Consider the following 15746-nt stretch of genomic DNA (forward strand, 5'->3'; position numbering starts at 1 on the left):
TTCCCAGCCTGTTTAGCGCCCCAGGCTCTCTTCTCTTTCTCTCCTTGACAGATGCAATCACCCCCTTATATTCCCTGTATGTCACCAAACGCTAGCCAATTACAATAAGCGTATTTCCCGCTCACTACAGTAACGCAGGTCGTTACAATATTAAATGCTTTATAAAATAATAATGGTAATTTCATATAAGTATGATGATGCACAACTGTCTGTATACATGGTATAGACATAAACATAGTATGTTCAAAACATATATTATGAGAATCAGTAGCATTAATCTTTTTCATGGTAATAGGTATACACTAGCACCTTTAACATAAATATTTTTTAAAAAGTGGGAACGAAGAGCGAAATACCATACCTTTCCCGGTGCTAGAGCAATTTGGAAAAAGTCCTGTAAACTTTAGACTGCCTTGCTCAGATAAACGCTAGTGACCTGGGTAAAGCTCTCCTCTGCCAGAATGTGCTTATCTTTGCACTATGAACAGTATAACTCATCCAAATGTTCTGAACTTGAATGATGTTACTAAACCTCATCAATAATGTTGGTGAGAGAATGTACAAGTTACGTAATGTAATGTATTGTAATTAAATCAATGTAATTACATGACATTACATTAAATTACTCCTGTAATGTAACACAAATCTTTATATATATTAAAAAAATTAGAACAAATTTTGGAAGGTGATTAGGAATCGTCGATATTCGGATAAAGAACTGAAAGGATACGATGTGCCGGTGATGTTTGGAGACCGGCTACCTGGCCAGGGATTATGTAGGTTCTTGCCACTGTTCCTGGTGTGGAAAAGAAGGTCATCTGTTTCGCAGTTGCCCCCAGAGTACACCGCTCTGGGCTGCTGAGGTGCCGGGCAGTGCAGCGTCGGTGCAGGACGGCCCGAGGGCAGCACCATCATCAACGAGCACTGGGAGCCAGACAGGAACGGTGGCGGACACTGAGGTAATGGGCGGTTTTGCAGCGACCAGCGTTAGCCGGTCCCACTCGGCCGGCACTACTGTGGTGCCTCTGGCCGAAGGGGAATCTCGCTCTCCTGGTCATGAGGATATGACCTTGAACTTTTCAAGGGTGACCAGGAGGAAGAAGAGACATGGGAGTGAGGCTGGACCGGTTACCAGTACTACACTGGGGGTGCCTGTTTTGATGGGCACCAAACAAAAAGGCAGAGAGGATTACCCCTCCTCCCCAGTTGGACCTGATTATTCAGGTGTGTTGGTTATTGATTTGTGGGGTCCGCTCCTAGGTTATCAATGAAAGATTAAACATTATCAATGACTTTGAGCAATTACTGTCAACTGGGAAAACTCACCAGCACTTCTCTGTGCGTGACAAGGCATTCCATTGAAGAAAACATTCTCGTGACTGTTCTAGGCCTGTGTGCCATTAAAAATTCCCTTATCGTGTCTTCTATAGTTCATTGGAATTGGAAAAGGAACATAAGCCTTAACAAACAAAAAGTACGTACACACACACATTTTCTGAACCACTTGTCCCATATGGGATCGCAGGGAACAGGAGCCTAACCCGGCGACTCAGGGCATAACGCTGGAGGAGGAGGGGACACACCCAGGACGGGACGCCAGTCTGTCGCAAGGCACCCCAAGCGGGACTTGAACCCCAGACCCACCAAAGAGTAGGATCCGGTCCAACGCACTGCGCCACTGCACCCCTCCCTACAAAAAGTACAAAGGACTGTGTTTGAAATCGAGACTCATTCCTGTATTATATTTCTTCAATCAGTCAAACATGTGTAATCAAGCATGTGCCGCTTGTACAGCAACAATTGTCAATGCAGGATTATTGCAAACAAAGCCTTCAACTTTGTTCCCAGTAACTGGTCTGCCAAACTGGTAGCTGCTTTATAGCTGTTTGAAGGCTTACCTGTGAATGGATAACAGAAGGTCATGTCAGCTCTGAGTGAAAAGCTAAATAAAGTTTCTTGTAGTTTTTTTGACCACTGTTTTGGTGTGCTTGTTTAAGTGTACAAGTGAGTTAGCAACTGTAACGTGAGGACATTCTGGAAAGTTTGTGTAACCAGATTTATACGTTACATTAATTTATTAAACATTAGGTAGTACTGACCCTAAAATTAGTTTCAAAGTACTCCTGCTTCTTTTTCCTTATGTGATTATGCATCGAATCATTGCATCAGTGACCCTACTGAGATGCTCAGTCCACTGCAGATCCACAGAGTTTACAATGACTGACAATAAAAAACGTTGACTGTTGGCCTCATAGGGGGTGCGGTGGCGCAGTGGGTTGGACTGGGTTCTACTCTCTGATGGGTCTGGGGTTCAAGTCCTGCTCGGGGTGCCTTGCAGCGGACTGGCGTCCCGTCCTGGATGTGTCCCCCTCCTCCTTTGGCCTTACGCCCCAAGTTGCTGGGTAGGCTCCGTGACCCTGTATGGGACAAGTGGTTCAGAGAGAGAGTGTGTGTGTGTGTGTGTGTGTGTTGGCATCATTGGAGTTTCTTTACACATAAGCAAATACTAAAATGTTAAATGCAAAAATAAAATGTTTGGTACAGCTACATAATTGTCCAATGTAAAGAGGCACTTTCTTCTCATTGGCGAAAAGAATAGAACACACAACAAACTCTAGATGTATTAACAATAGAAAAATCAAGTAATTTTCTCCCTCCAAAATGAACATGATGGTTATTAAACGGTTTTTTTTTTTTTTTCAGAGCACTGCTACGACATAACCGCTGCCTCTCAACTTGTGTGCGCAAAGCATTTGGTTCAACTGATATCTTTGGTGTAAATTAATGAAATAGAAAAGAACATGCAGCTACTTCCAGTAACCACAGAGCTTGAAAGGGATGGGTTGAATTTGTAAGGCCATGATGAAGCATTTAGCTGGGCTACCAAGTTTTCTCATCTCCTGAGTTATGAGGTGGTAGTTGTGTTTTTTTCTTTTTCATTTCATACCAGATGAAATTAAACACATTTTATTCTGCATATAAATTTGGGATTTAAAATAGTTTCATCAGTATTTTCAGTTATGGGCTGTATATGCAGTGACTTTGACACATTGATGTATGAATATTTTTTTAAGTTTAGGAGCTGATGTAGTTAATACTTTGGTCTCTTACTTCAATAAATGGAGGAGGTTTTTTCTCCTCATCTTATCGAAAGAAGATTTGAAATTCAGCAAAGCAAATAAGTCCCTTCCATAGCAACCATTGTTCATTTAGACAAAAGTTCTTCTGAATCAACAAACCAGGGAGTGTAAGAGAACTGTCGTGCAGTACAGTGTGCCAAATCTCTGTCCATGACAACAAAAACTCTAGACGTATAATAAACCTCGGTGTGTTCAATACTTGGGAGCTCCACTATTTTATATTCTAAAATATTCAAGAAAAAGAAAAGTTTCTCTTTCAACAAGTTTACCGTTATGAAAGTAAAAAGTATTAGATCAAAAAATTACTCTCATATTTAAGTTACTTAGATTCAAATGAGGCTTTTCAGTGTTTTGGACTAATTAAACAAAGTTTTAACTCATCGAGGAAATATTTCAGCGTACATTTTTAATAAATTAAGTCTTGTTGTATTAAAATTTGATATTTTGTAAGACTAATTTTTGTTATAAGATACATCCTGCAGATGCTCTGAGACACATCATATCATCAGTGACGTTACCTGGGGTCACTGGATGTTTCAGGTCTCTCAACATCAGTCACCCTTGCCCAGGCAACCCAGTCTGGGTTGATCAAGCCCCGACTTGCGCCCCAGCAGCAACTGACCACGGAGCCGCCGCTGTCTTAATCCAACGCCACCTAGTAGCGCTCTGCAACTTCAGTAGTTGATCTGATGGCCTTCCTTTTCAGCTCCCCTTTGATGCCCAGCAGCTTTGGGCGTTGCACAATGAGCGCCCTACAAATCCCCGACAGCCCATCTCAACGGGCACACAGTGTATCCTCCAGCATTGCCTCCAACATTGTTTCACAAGCTCCTGGTACTTTGTACGCTTCTGCTCATTGACTTCCTCCAGGCGTTCTTCCCAGGGCGCTATGAGCTCCAGCATGACCATTTGCTTGGTAGTCTCTGAAAAGCTGATCATGTCCGAGCAGAGAGATGTGAATACGATGTTTTCAGGGAACCTCAGCTGCTTGCCCAAGTCCATTCTCAGCTGCCAGTCGGTAGCTGTGATTAAGAGGCCTGTCTTCATTTGGCTAGCCTTGACAAAGGAAACAGTATTCCCTGCAGGGTGATGATGCTTGGTGGCATTGGTGGTTGTGACACCCAGGGGCGATACCAGGATTTTTTTTAAATGAGGTGGCACAGGGGGAACCAAGAACCAGTCAAGTTTCAAGTTTTATTGTCATAGGTACAAGTACCGTGTACAAGTACCATGAAATTCTTCTTGAGTGCTTCTCCACAGACTATGAACAAAAAACAACAGATAATACTGCACAAAGCAAAACAATAACAATAAGTAATGCTAATAACAATAACAATAAATAACAGGAGACAGCCAGAGTACTTTAACTACGTACTTCCAGACAGCAGAAAAGAGAAAAGTGCCCGTGCGGGGCGACTATGATCTTTCATGATGCGCATCATCTTTCTGAGGCAGCGTGTGGTGTAGGTGTCCTCGACTGCTGGTAGCTGTGTGCCGATGATTTCCTGAGCTGTTTTGACCACCCTCTGTAGGGCTTACTTGTGCTGTATGGAGCAGCTGCCGCATCAGGATGTAATATGCCCTGTGAGGACGGACTCCACAGCACACCTGTAGAAAGTGGTGAGGACTGCACTGGACATCCTGGCTTTCTTCAGACGCCTGAGGAAGTGGAGGCGTTGATGGGCCTTTTTGATGGTTGATGCTGTGTGCTTAGACCATGTGAGTTTGGCAGTGAGGGTGACCTCTAGGAATCTGAAGCCGTTGACCGTCTCTAAAGTGTCCCCTTCTATGTAGATGGGTGCATGAGCCGTATCCTGTTTCCTGCAGTCAATCATCAGCTCCTTAGTTTTACTGACATTGAGAGACAGGTTGTTGTCCTGGCACCACTCTGCCAGGAGCCTCGCCTCCTCTCCGCAGGCTGTCTCATCGTTGTTGGTGATCAGACCCACAATGGTGGTATCGTCAGCAAACTTTATGATGGTGTTCGAGCTGTGACTGGCCACACAGTCATGTGTGAACAAGGAATGCAGCACCGGGCTCAGACGCTTCCCTGTGGAGTGCCAGTGTTGAGGGTCAGTGGGGAGGAGATATTTCTGCCAATCTGCACATGCTGGGGTCTGTTGGTGAGGAAATCCAGGATCCAGCTGCACAATGTGGCACTCGGTCCCAGACCTAGTAGTTTGTGGATCCACTTGGTCGGGATGACAGTGTTGAATGCCGAGCTATAGTCTACAAATAATAGCCTTGCATAGCAGTTTGTATTGTCCAGGTGAGCCAGAGTGGTGCGAAGTGTGCGTGATATTGCGTCTTCAGTGGATCTGTTGTGACTGTAGGCAAACTGCAGTGGGTCCAAAGTGTCTGGGATGGTGTCCTTAATGTGTCCCAGCACCAGCCTCTCAAAACATTTCATTGCAATGAGGGTCAGTGCCACTGGGCGATAGTCATTAAGGCAGCTCAGTTTGTTTTTCTTAGGAACGGGGATAATGGTGGTGTTTTTGAAGCAGGTGGGTACAGCTGAGCTTTTTTAGGAGATGTTAAATATCTCCGTGAAGACAGTAGTCAGTTGCTCACTGCATGATTTTAAAACCCGTCCCGAAATTCCGTCCGGACCAGCAGCTTTGCGGATGTTGACTCCGCTAAAAGTTTTTCTCGCTTGTGCCGCAGAGATGGTGAAACTGGAGTCATGCCAGTGACTCGTACTGTGAGAGCTCGTACTGGAGGGTCTTTGTTTGCGAGCTTGAAACAGCCGTAAAACACGTTCAGTTCGTCATGGAGACACACACTGGCACCTGTCAATGTCTGTATCTGTGGTTTATAATCTGTTAAAGTTTGGAGGGGGGCCACATTTCACAATACCCCACATTTCAGTGTTTATCACTTTATTGTTGCCTATTTGGGAAAACTGATTGTGCCTTTAATCTTTAAAACGACAGGATGAAACGATAAAGTAATATTTATCTAGGTGTGGGTGCAAAGAGGGCAGGAGTGCAATTCACTCTTCCCCCAGACATGAAGGTTAGCTGGACTTGATTAGGTGTCATGAATAGCTTGGACCAGAAAACTGATTCAGTGGGAGTCAGCCTGCCAGGTGTTCAACCAGGTGACTTGCTGTTCTAGTGCACTCTCCCGCTTTGTCCATGCTCCTTGCTGTTTGAGCCCCACCATTCTGCTGGCTCTTACTTCCTCCATGCCTGCCCATATTTCCTCCTAAAAAATATTGCAGCGCACTGGGTTTGGATGGGATGAAGAAGGACGCACGGACAGCATTCATTACGAACGCTTATTGGAGTGTGTCATTATGAACGCTCATGCACAGTGTGTCACACCCCCCTCGGTACAGTGAGGAGCACCTGCAGCAGATCAAGAGACGGACAACCTTGTTCAGCGTTATTACTCATTTGCGTACCTTGCCTTTGCTTTCCTGACTTCCCTGATTCCTCCTCGCCCACGTCCTCATCCTCGTTCCCATCTTCATCCTCCTCCTCATTTCCCTGAACCCTCTCCTCTATTTCCACGACTTCCTGGCTTACCACGACTCCTTGCCTGTTCCCCGGATTACGTCTCTCGGATTCTCCCGTTGGACTTCGTTCGCGCATCGGTGACCCTTTGTCTGTTTTTTGACCATGTTTTCTGGATTGTCCCGTGAAAGATCTTCCTGTGCTCCGCGCTTGGGCCCGGCTCTCCCGCCCCGGGGAAACTCTCAGTGACACAGTGAGAGGTACAGGTGTGAACACAAGGAAATCATGCTCTCGGTCGAAGGATCCCTTTTCCTCAAGGACCTGTACCTCGAAGGAGCCTTCCCAGACTGCTTGGCGCCCCTCAGGCCTTTTCTCCTTTTTACTGGCTAACACCCTTACTCCCTTATATTCCCAGCGAGTTCCTACAGCGGTTGAACACAATTCCATTTTACCCACAATTCAGCGATTTACAATAAACCCATTTTCCCGCTCAAACTCCAGGGTAGTTACAATATGATGCCTATTTTTGCCATGGGCCTTGCATGCCTGGGTCTTTGGGAAGAGGCTTAAGCCTCCTCTTCCTGTTTCCACCAATGCCTTCCATCTCAGATGCAACTCTGCTCCCTCCAGCTTTTTCTCTGCTCTCAATCTCTGGCCTGTTCGCATCTCAATGCCAGCTGTCATGGAGACTGCGTATATTAACCGAGGCCACAGGAGTCTAGGCAAGATGGCATGTTGATAAATCCAGGCCTTGAACCTATCGAACAAACCCAACTTGTCTACATTGGTAAACCAGGCCTCAAGGTCTCCAGTGTTTCTCTGGATAGCAGTGGTGTCTCTGAGGCTACTGTCAAAAACCTTTCCAAGACTCTTGTCTGGTTGTTCAGTGATGGATGGGTTGGTTGCTACAGACAAAGAAAAATGGAACCACTTTTCCCTTCTTCAGCACAAGAGATTTTGAATTTGCTGGTTTAAAGCTCATTCTTGCCCACGTGATGAGCTTTGAAGGATTCACCTGCTGCCAGGCACAAATGCAGTGGTGACTGTGAGATCATCCATGAATGCTCTTATGGGGGGCTGGCACACTCCAGTCTGTGTCAAAAAGCCTCTACATTCCACCTCCGCTGATTTTACTACTATGTTCATGACGAGGGCGAAAAGTACAATCGTGATCGAATAACCAGTTATTATACCCTTCTCAAACTGATGCCAGTCTGATGTGATGAACCCAGAAGTGACTCTCATCTTGAAGTTGCTGTGACAATCCAGGATGAGGTGCTTGATCTTGATGGGATCCATCAAGTGTGTATGTGTAGAGTGAACTCAACCAGCTCATGTGATATGGACCCATAAGCACTGGCAACATCCAGCCATAACATGACCAGGTCCCCATTGTCTTCACAGGCTTCTCTGATGAGTTGTGTAACTACACCAGTGTGCTCCAAACCTCCAGGAATGCTGAGAAGTGAAATGGCTCTAAGCTGGTTGATATTTTTCAAGTTCTCTTCCTTGGAGATCCAAATGCCCTCTGCGTACCTCCACTTCTTCCACTGAGCACGTGAACTGGCCACTGCGCTTATCCTCTAGCAGTTTCTTGGTGAAGGCAAAGGGGTCGGAAATGGAGGATGCCTGTTTCCCGGCCTTTTCTTTTCCATGTCTCCTGTGCCACTCTGCCCGGCGGAGTGTCATGAGCTTTCTCCTAAGGATGTCGTGTATTTCCGCCAGTGGTTGTTGCTCATCTTCACTGGCTATCTTGTGCTGCCGTTTCAGAGTTTGGAGCTGTTGCCTCAGCTGCTGTATCTTAGTCGCTCTGCGGTTCGTGGAGAATACAGACTTCGTTTCAGGTTTTGCACATCCGAACCTTTCGGAGGTGTAGCTGACAATTATGGCTGTCATAGAGCGGGGTCGACTATCCTCATTCCCCTTGGCTGTGGCTTGAATATTTTGCTTACATCTTCATCGAACTGCTGTCACTCTCTATGGCTGGAAGGTGGAGGCCACTTGATCCGCAGCTGCTTCTGAGCTACTCTGCAGGGAACGGGAGTTTGAGGTGTGTGGAGGGACTGGGCTCTGTGGGGTGATTCCTGGCCAGGCTCCTCCTGTGTTTCACCAGGGTCAGGTCCTGTGTGCTGCACATCTCTCTCACGTTCCAGGCATGTGATTCTGGCCTGATGGATTTTCAGGCCATACAGGTTCTTACACTACTTGACGCAGGTGCCTCGCAGTTAATTGTCGTCAGACTCTTAGCATGGGTCAAATGCATTGAATCCACCATGCTGGGATCTCATTCTCCTGCCCTCTCTGGCTCCTCTGGGGGTATGTTTCTGAAGGCTTGATTAAATGCAAAACAAATAAAGGACCTTGGTCTGCTTGGTATTAGGTGCAGCTGCTAGTGTAGTGGTTAGTGCTGCTGCCTTTGCACCCACCTCCAGCTGTAGTACCCTTGAGCAAGGTACTTATCCTAAATTGGTCCAGCAAAAGTCACCCAGCTGTACAAATGGGTCAACAATTGTAAGTAGCTTAACACTGTAAGTTACTTTGAAGCAAAGTGTCAGCTACATATGAATTACTGTTAACAGTGTCCAGACACCTTTGTCTAAATCATCTTGTCAGGTTTGTACACTAAGTTATTCATTCATTTATAGAGCTCACAGAGCTGGGTAATTTTTACTGGAGCAGTTCATGGCATGAAACTTAATACAGCAGGAGTAGGGATTGAATCCTGGTGCCTATGCATCTAACCACTATGGTACCCACAACCAAGGAGTTTTAGGTGCGAAATAATTTGCACTATTAATACTTTTTACTGCTATTGATTCGACATATCCAGTAATTCTGAAGAATGGTGCTCCTGATGTGAAACTTGATGAAACCTGAATCTTTTTAAGTGTAAATAATTTTACGTTACTCAGATATGGGCTTTAGTCTTCTAGTTTGTTGTGTTAACTGTTACAGTATGTCCAGTATTTTTTTTTTGGTCTTGTAGCTCACTAAAGTAAAAAAGAACTAACTTTTGCTAAAAAATATTGCTTTTTTATTATCAGACATACAACAGCTTATATTTACTTTCGCAACTTTTTTTAGATGCCAGAAACCTGTAGAACTGGGCAGGAAAAATACACAAGCACAAGTTTTAAAAAGGAAAAACTGAAACAAGCACAAGTTGTGAAAAATAGAGGAAATTGCTTTTGTATATATTAAAGGCTCTCATCTAATAAAAGGCAGATTTCCTGAACTATACACACACACACACACACACATTTTCTGAACCGCTCGTCCCATACGGGGTCACGGGGAACCGGAGCCTACCCGGTAACACAGGGTGTAAGGCCAGAAGGGGAGGGGACACACCCAGGACGGGTCCTGGAGAGCTCTATACTATTAATGTTTGCCTTATACTGTGGGTAAGGCAAAGGTAATTGTTCCAGGCAGCAAAGAGCTTTACTCGGGCCACAAACACAATTGGGTCCAAAGGTCTCGGATCCTTCTAATGCTGCTATGACGTTTGAAAAGGTGTAGAATCTCCCGGTTTTTGTGCTGTTTTATTTAACATCCCCGCAGGTGGCTGCAGTAACGGCAAGTGTAACGTTTAATATTTTATTTTTCTTGAGTCATCCTTGTGATGTTTTGTGTTAATCTGAAGAACCTTTGTTGTTTGCCGTTTGTTCTCAGGCGAAGGCTAGCTGTGTCTCTAAATCTGAATGCAGCAGGGCATCTGGCCTGGATCTGGGTGAGAATTCATGCAATAAATAGCTTCTGTTTTCTATTCATTGATTTTTTTCATTTTTTGTGGTATGATTAGCAAATTATGAGCAGATTATGCTTGGTACATGGTGATTTCGAAAAAGAATCCTGTACTTTGGAGTAAAGCTTCAACAACATGGCTTCGGCATTTGCATTCATTCCTTTAGCAGATACTTTTCTCGAAACTGATCACAGTAAACTAAAGCGCACTGAAAGGCAGTTCAAGTGCCATACAAACACACATGCTATTTCTCAAGCACTTGGAGTTTTAGTGACTGAAATTCTAACTTCTGAAGTTTTAGTAAAGTATTTGGACCTTGTTTGCTGCTTAATTAACACTGTTAAACTAGTTGTGTTAACCAGTGCATCTTTGAAGCAATCTTTCTTTAGGAAAACAGGAGTGCTAAAAGATTTGACTTTTTAGGTGCCATGATGGCACAGTAAGTAGCACTGCTGTTTCATAGTGCTTTGGGTGTTGGGCTGCAGGTCTGAATCTGGCTCCGCCTGTGTGGAGTTGACATGTTCTGCCATGTTTGTTTGGGTCAGGTGTTCTAGTTTCCTCCCACAGTCTAAATGCATCTGTTCATGTCATTTGTCATCTGATGAAATGTGTAATTGTTTACCCTAAATTGCCCTTACTGTGTGAGTGAAGGGGAGTGCGGCTAGTATATAAAGGACTGGTGTCATGTACAGGGTGTACTCTGTCTCAGTGACCAAATCTTCCAAAGCTGGAAAGCATCCCAACCGCTGTCACCCTGAATTAGACAAACGGTGAAAAATAATAAATAGAAATCATATTAAGAAAACACCTTTACGAAATGCAGCAAGACGTGTTTTGAAATTTGGGGTAAATCAAGTGTACTGAATTTACACGTAGAGTGGGTCCCAAAAGCATCAAACGTTTCCCTGTTGTTAACTTAGGAGAACTTCCCACAATACATTGAAAGATACCATTTGTGAATAGTAATTTCGTAGCACAGTTCTTGCTGGCGCACATTGCATGAGTAGCTACTTATAGAATCGATGACAAGCCCCTCACATGCTCTGTGTTAGATGTGACACATGAATGCCGTGAGTGAGTAACCAAATCCCAGCCATAATAAGTTAAGTCAGGGAGCATACACGTAAGCATGCCAAAATATGCAGGTATTACAGATAATGAATTTGCAGTACTATTGTCATAACAGGGATATACATGTGAATAACATGCTTTGGAAATCACATTCTAACTTATTTTCTCTCCAGGTGTGAGGAGAGGACTCTACGGGAAGATGCATCTCTTAGTCTTCGTTTTGACCCCACTTCTGCTCTGCCCTCCTGGCATCGGTGGTGGAAAGGTTTTGGTGTTTCCAGTGGATGGAAGTCACTGGATCAACATGAAAGTGCTGGTTGAAGAGTTACATGCAAGGGGCCACAATATCACAGTCATTGTTCCTTCTGACAGCTGGTACATAAACAAAAATTCATCATACTATAACTCAGTTCTCATGCCTATGAGAGGTGGGTATGATGAAAGATTTATTGGATCTTTTGCATCTTCACTCCTTCAGATACAAATAGAAGGTGCATCTTTCTGGACACAAATCAAAATGAGTTTTGAGCTCATAGTGAAATGTTCAGAGATGCATTATCATGTGAGTAACATGATTCATGAAATGTTTCAAGACAGTAGGTTAATGCAGTCCCTTCAAGCTTCTGAATATGACCTTGTTCTGACTGACCCAGCCACTGGTGGTGGAGTACTCTTAGCACACCGATTAGGCCTTCCTCTTGTATTAAATGTTAGATGGATTGTGGAAGGTGAAGGTCATTTTGCCATTGCTCCTTCTCCACTCTCCTATGTTCCTTTCCCTGGATCAGAGTTAACAGACAACATGAGTTTTATTGAAAGAGTCCAGAATGTGTTGATCTATTTCCTTGGGAAAGCTCAATTGGCAATCGCGAGTTATCACTATACATCAATATGTCAGCAATACTTTGGTTCTGATGCTGATCTTCTTACATTGACTCAAGGAGCTGATATTTGGCTAATGAGGAATGATTTTGTGTTTGAATTCCCACGCCCCACTATGCCCAATGTTGTCTACATGGGTGGATTCCAGTGCAAACCACCCAAACCTCTCCCCACAGACCTTGAGAAATTTGTTCAGAGTTCTGGAGAACATGGTGTCATTATCATGTCTTTAGGCACAATATTTGGTGAACTTCCACACGACATTACTAAGGAGATTGCAGCAGCATTTGCCCAACTGCCTCAGAAGGTGATCTGGAGGCACAGAGGGAAAAGACCTGCCAGTCTTGGCAACAACACCCTTCTTGTCAAATGGATGCCACAGAATGACCTTTTGGGACATCCAAAGACCAGGGCCTTTGTGGCACATGGGGGGACCAACGGAATTCAGGAGGCCATTTACCATGGTGTTCCAATCGTTGGGCTTCCTCTAGTTTTTGATCAGCCTGACAACCTGTCCAGGATGAAGGCAAAGGGTGTCGCCAAGATCGTGGATATTGCTACTATGGATAGAAACACCTTCCTTCAAGCTGTACAAGAAGTGCTTCATGATCCGTCCTATAGGATAAAAATGCAGCATCTGTCCAGATTACATCGGGACCAGCCGATGAAACCGTTGGACCGAGCCATGTTCTGGATAGAGTTTGTCATGAGGCACAAAGGTGCCGCTCACCTGCGGACAGAATCGTACAAGATGCCATGGTACGCTTATCATTCAGTGGATGTTATTGTGGTTTTGTTTGCTTTTGTATCACTTGTCGTACTGTGTACTACTGCAATTGTGAAATATATGTGTTATAAGATAAGGCGTAGAATCAAAGTAAAAAAAGAATAATTTTGAATAGCTGAAGGAAATCTTGCCTAAAAGGAGAAATTAGTCTAATGGGAAAATCCGGCTAAATTTTACAACACACATATGTTATGAATAATATTGCATGCTTCAAGTAAATTCACGATTCAAGATTCAAGAGTTTTATTGTCATGTGTACAGTAAACAGTTTGTTACACCGTACAATGAGATTCTTACTCTGTGAATCCTCTCAGCAGCCTATGACATAAATTATAAGGACATAAGGAAAGAAAAAACACAAGGAGAACAGATGGCGTAAATCACAAATTTACAAAAATTACCATTAGCGCAAGGTCACAAATTACAAAAATTACTAAAATTACTATTAGTGCAAAAATCCAAGAAACGAGGTTATATCTGTATATAAAGTGTGCAGTGCGCAATGTAAACATAGTAGTCGTACATGTGCAAAGTTCTGCAGAGGTAGATTGGGTCTATTCGCAGTGGAGGTGGGGGTGTGTATTTGCGCACACAAGGTAGGCGGAGGTAGTCTGTGGTCTCTGATGATATTGGCGTTGTGGATGTGTAAGTGTGTGTAGGAGGGATGGGGGGTAGTTGACACCTCTCAGGTTTAGAGGGTGAACTGTGTCTGCTGTGATGGGTGGAGAGGCAGTGGATGGGTGTTGTTCACAAGCCTGATGGCCTGTGGGTAAAAACTGTTTTTCAACCTTGAGGTTCTGACTCTGACACTCCTGTAGCGTCTGCCTGATGGTAAGGGTGTGAAAAGGCTGTGCTGGGGATGACTGTTGTCCTTGATGATGTTAGTGCCTCTCCTAATGGTTCCGGCCTGGTATAGGCTCTGCAGTGATGGTAAGAACGTTCCAGTGATGGTTCAAGCAGCTTTCACCACTCGCTGTAGTGCCTTATGATCCTGTACTGTGCAGCTTCCAAACCACATAGCTGTTCTTGTTTGCCAGGTGGGTCAGGGCAGTGTGCATTGTTGTGCTGATGGCGTCCTCTGTGGATCTGTTCCATCTGTATGCAAACTGGAGAGGGTCCAGAGTGTCCAGAGTGATGGCCTGGATGTACCTCATGACGATTCTCTCGAAGCACTTCATCACTATTGGAGTCAGTGCAACCGGTCGGTAGTCATTGAGGCAGGATGCTTTGTTGTTTTTTGGCAGCGGCAGGATAGTGGTCCTCTTTAAGCAGGTGGGAATTGAGGCTTGTGCAAGGGACAAATTGAATATATCCGTAAAGACATCAGCTAGCACCAATGAGCAGGCTCTAAGTACACGTCCAGGGATGTTGTCCGGTCCGGCTGATTTCCGTGGGTTTGTCTTCCCAAAAGTCTTTGCCACTTCTGCGGATGTGACCGTGAATGGTGGGTTCCGTGTGTTCCCACCAGTCAGTTTAACAGCCAGTGGTTCGTTGTTCAAGACCTCGAAACGGGCAAAGAATATAAAACTAACCTTGTCCTCATGGCCGGAATTTCCTATATTTTTTCTGTCACATTTTGTAATTAACATACTGTAATGCTGGGAAACACATTAAAATGACAAATAAATTAAAGTCTTCATATTTACTGCCTTCTTTGGTGTGTGGTTTGATTCATTTTTGTCATTTTATGGTCATTGTGAAAATGTTCATAATTGAACAAGGAGAAAAAAAATTCCAAAGTAATCCATGTTTGTTCCTTCATGTGTCTCAATAAATCATTATCAAAATGTTCTACAATTAGCTCTGGATTATGCACTACAATGTTTTTACAAAAAACATTTCAAAAAGGTCATTTAATGCTGCAATACATACTCAATATTGTGGCGTGCAGAGCCATGGGTTCGGATGGGGCAAAGAAGGACGTAGAGGCAGCATTCATTTCGAACGGTTTATTCGAACACCGGCACACAGGGAAATAATGCCCTCGGTCCGAGAACCCCGTTTCCTCCAGAACCTGTGCGTCTAGCCAGCCTTCCCAGCCTGTTTAGCGCCCCAGGCTCTCTTCTCTTTCTCTCCTTGACAGATGCAATCACCCCCTTATATTCCCTGTATGTCACCAAACGCTAGCCAATTACAATAAGCGTATTTCCCGCTCACTACAGTAACGCAGGTCGTTACAATATTAAATGCTTTATAAAATAATAACGGTAATTTCATATAAGTATGATGATGCACAACTGTCTGTATACATGGTATAGACATAAACATAGTATGTTCAAAACATATATTATGAGAATCAGTAGCATTAATCTTTTTCATGGTAATAGGTATACACTAGCACCTTTAACATAAATATTTTTTAAAAAGTGGGAACGAAGAGCGAAATACCATACCTTTCCCGGTGCTAGAGCAATTTGGAAAAAGTCCTGTAAACTTTAGACTGCCTTGCTCAGATAAACGCTAGTGACCTGGGTAAAGCTCTCCTCTGCCAGAATGTGCTTATCTTTGCACTATGAACAGTATAACTCATCCAAATGTTCTGAACTTGAATGATGTTACTAAACCTCATCAATAATGTTGGTGAGAGAATGTACAAGTTACGTAATGTAATGTATTGTAATTAAATCAATGTAATTACATGACATTACATTAAATTACTCCTG

The 15746-nt window shown here is 43.9% G+C and overlaps 2 pseudogenes; one reads left to right on the forward strand and one right to left on the reverse strand.

Moving 5' to 3' along the window:
* Positions 1 to 3691: 3691 nt before the first annotated feature.
* Positions 3692 to 8494, reverse strand: LOC114910946 (uncharacterized; annotated as a pseudogene).
* Positions 8495 to 10157: 1663 nt separating this feature from the next.
* On the forward strand, positions 10158 to 13372 carry LOC114910962 (UDP-glucuronosyltransferase 2A2 pseudogene; annotated as a pseudogene).
* Positions 13373 to 15746: the final 2374 nt, after the last annotated feature.

Source organism: Scleropages formosus, chromosome 7 (assembly GCF_900964775.1).
Source record: "Scleropages formosus chromosome 7, fSclFor1.1, whole genome shotgun sequence".
NCBI lineage: Eukaryota > Metazoa > Chordata > Actinopteri > Osteoglossiformes > Osteoglossidae > Scleropages > Scleropages formosus.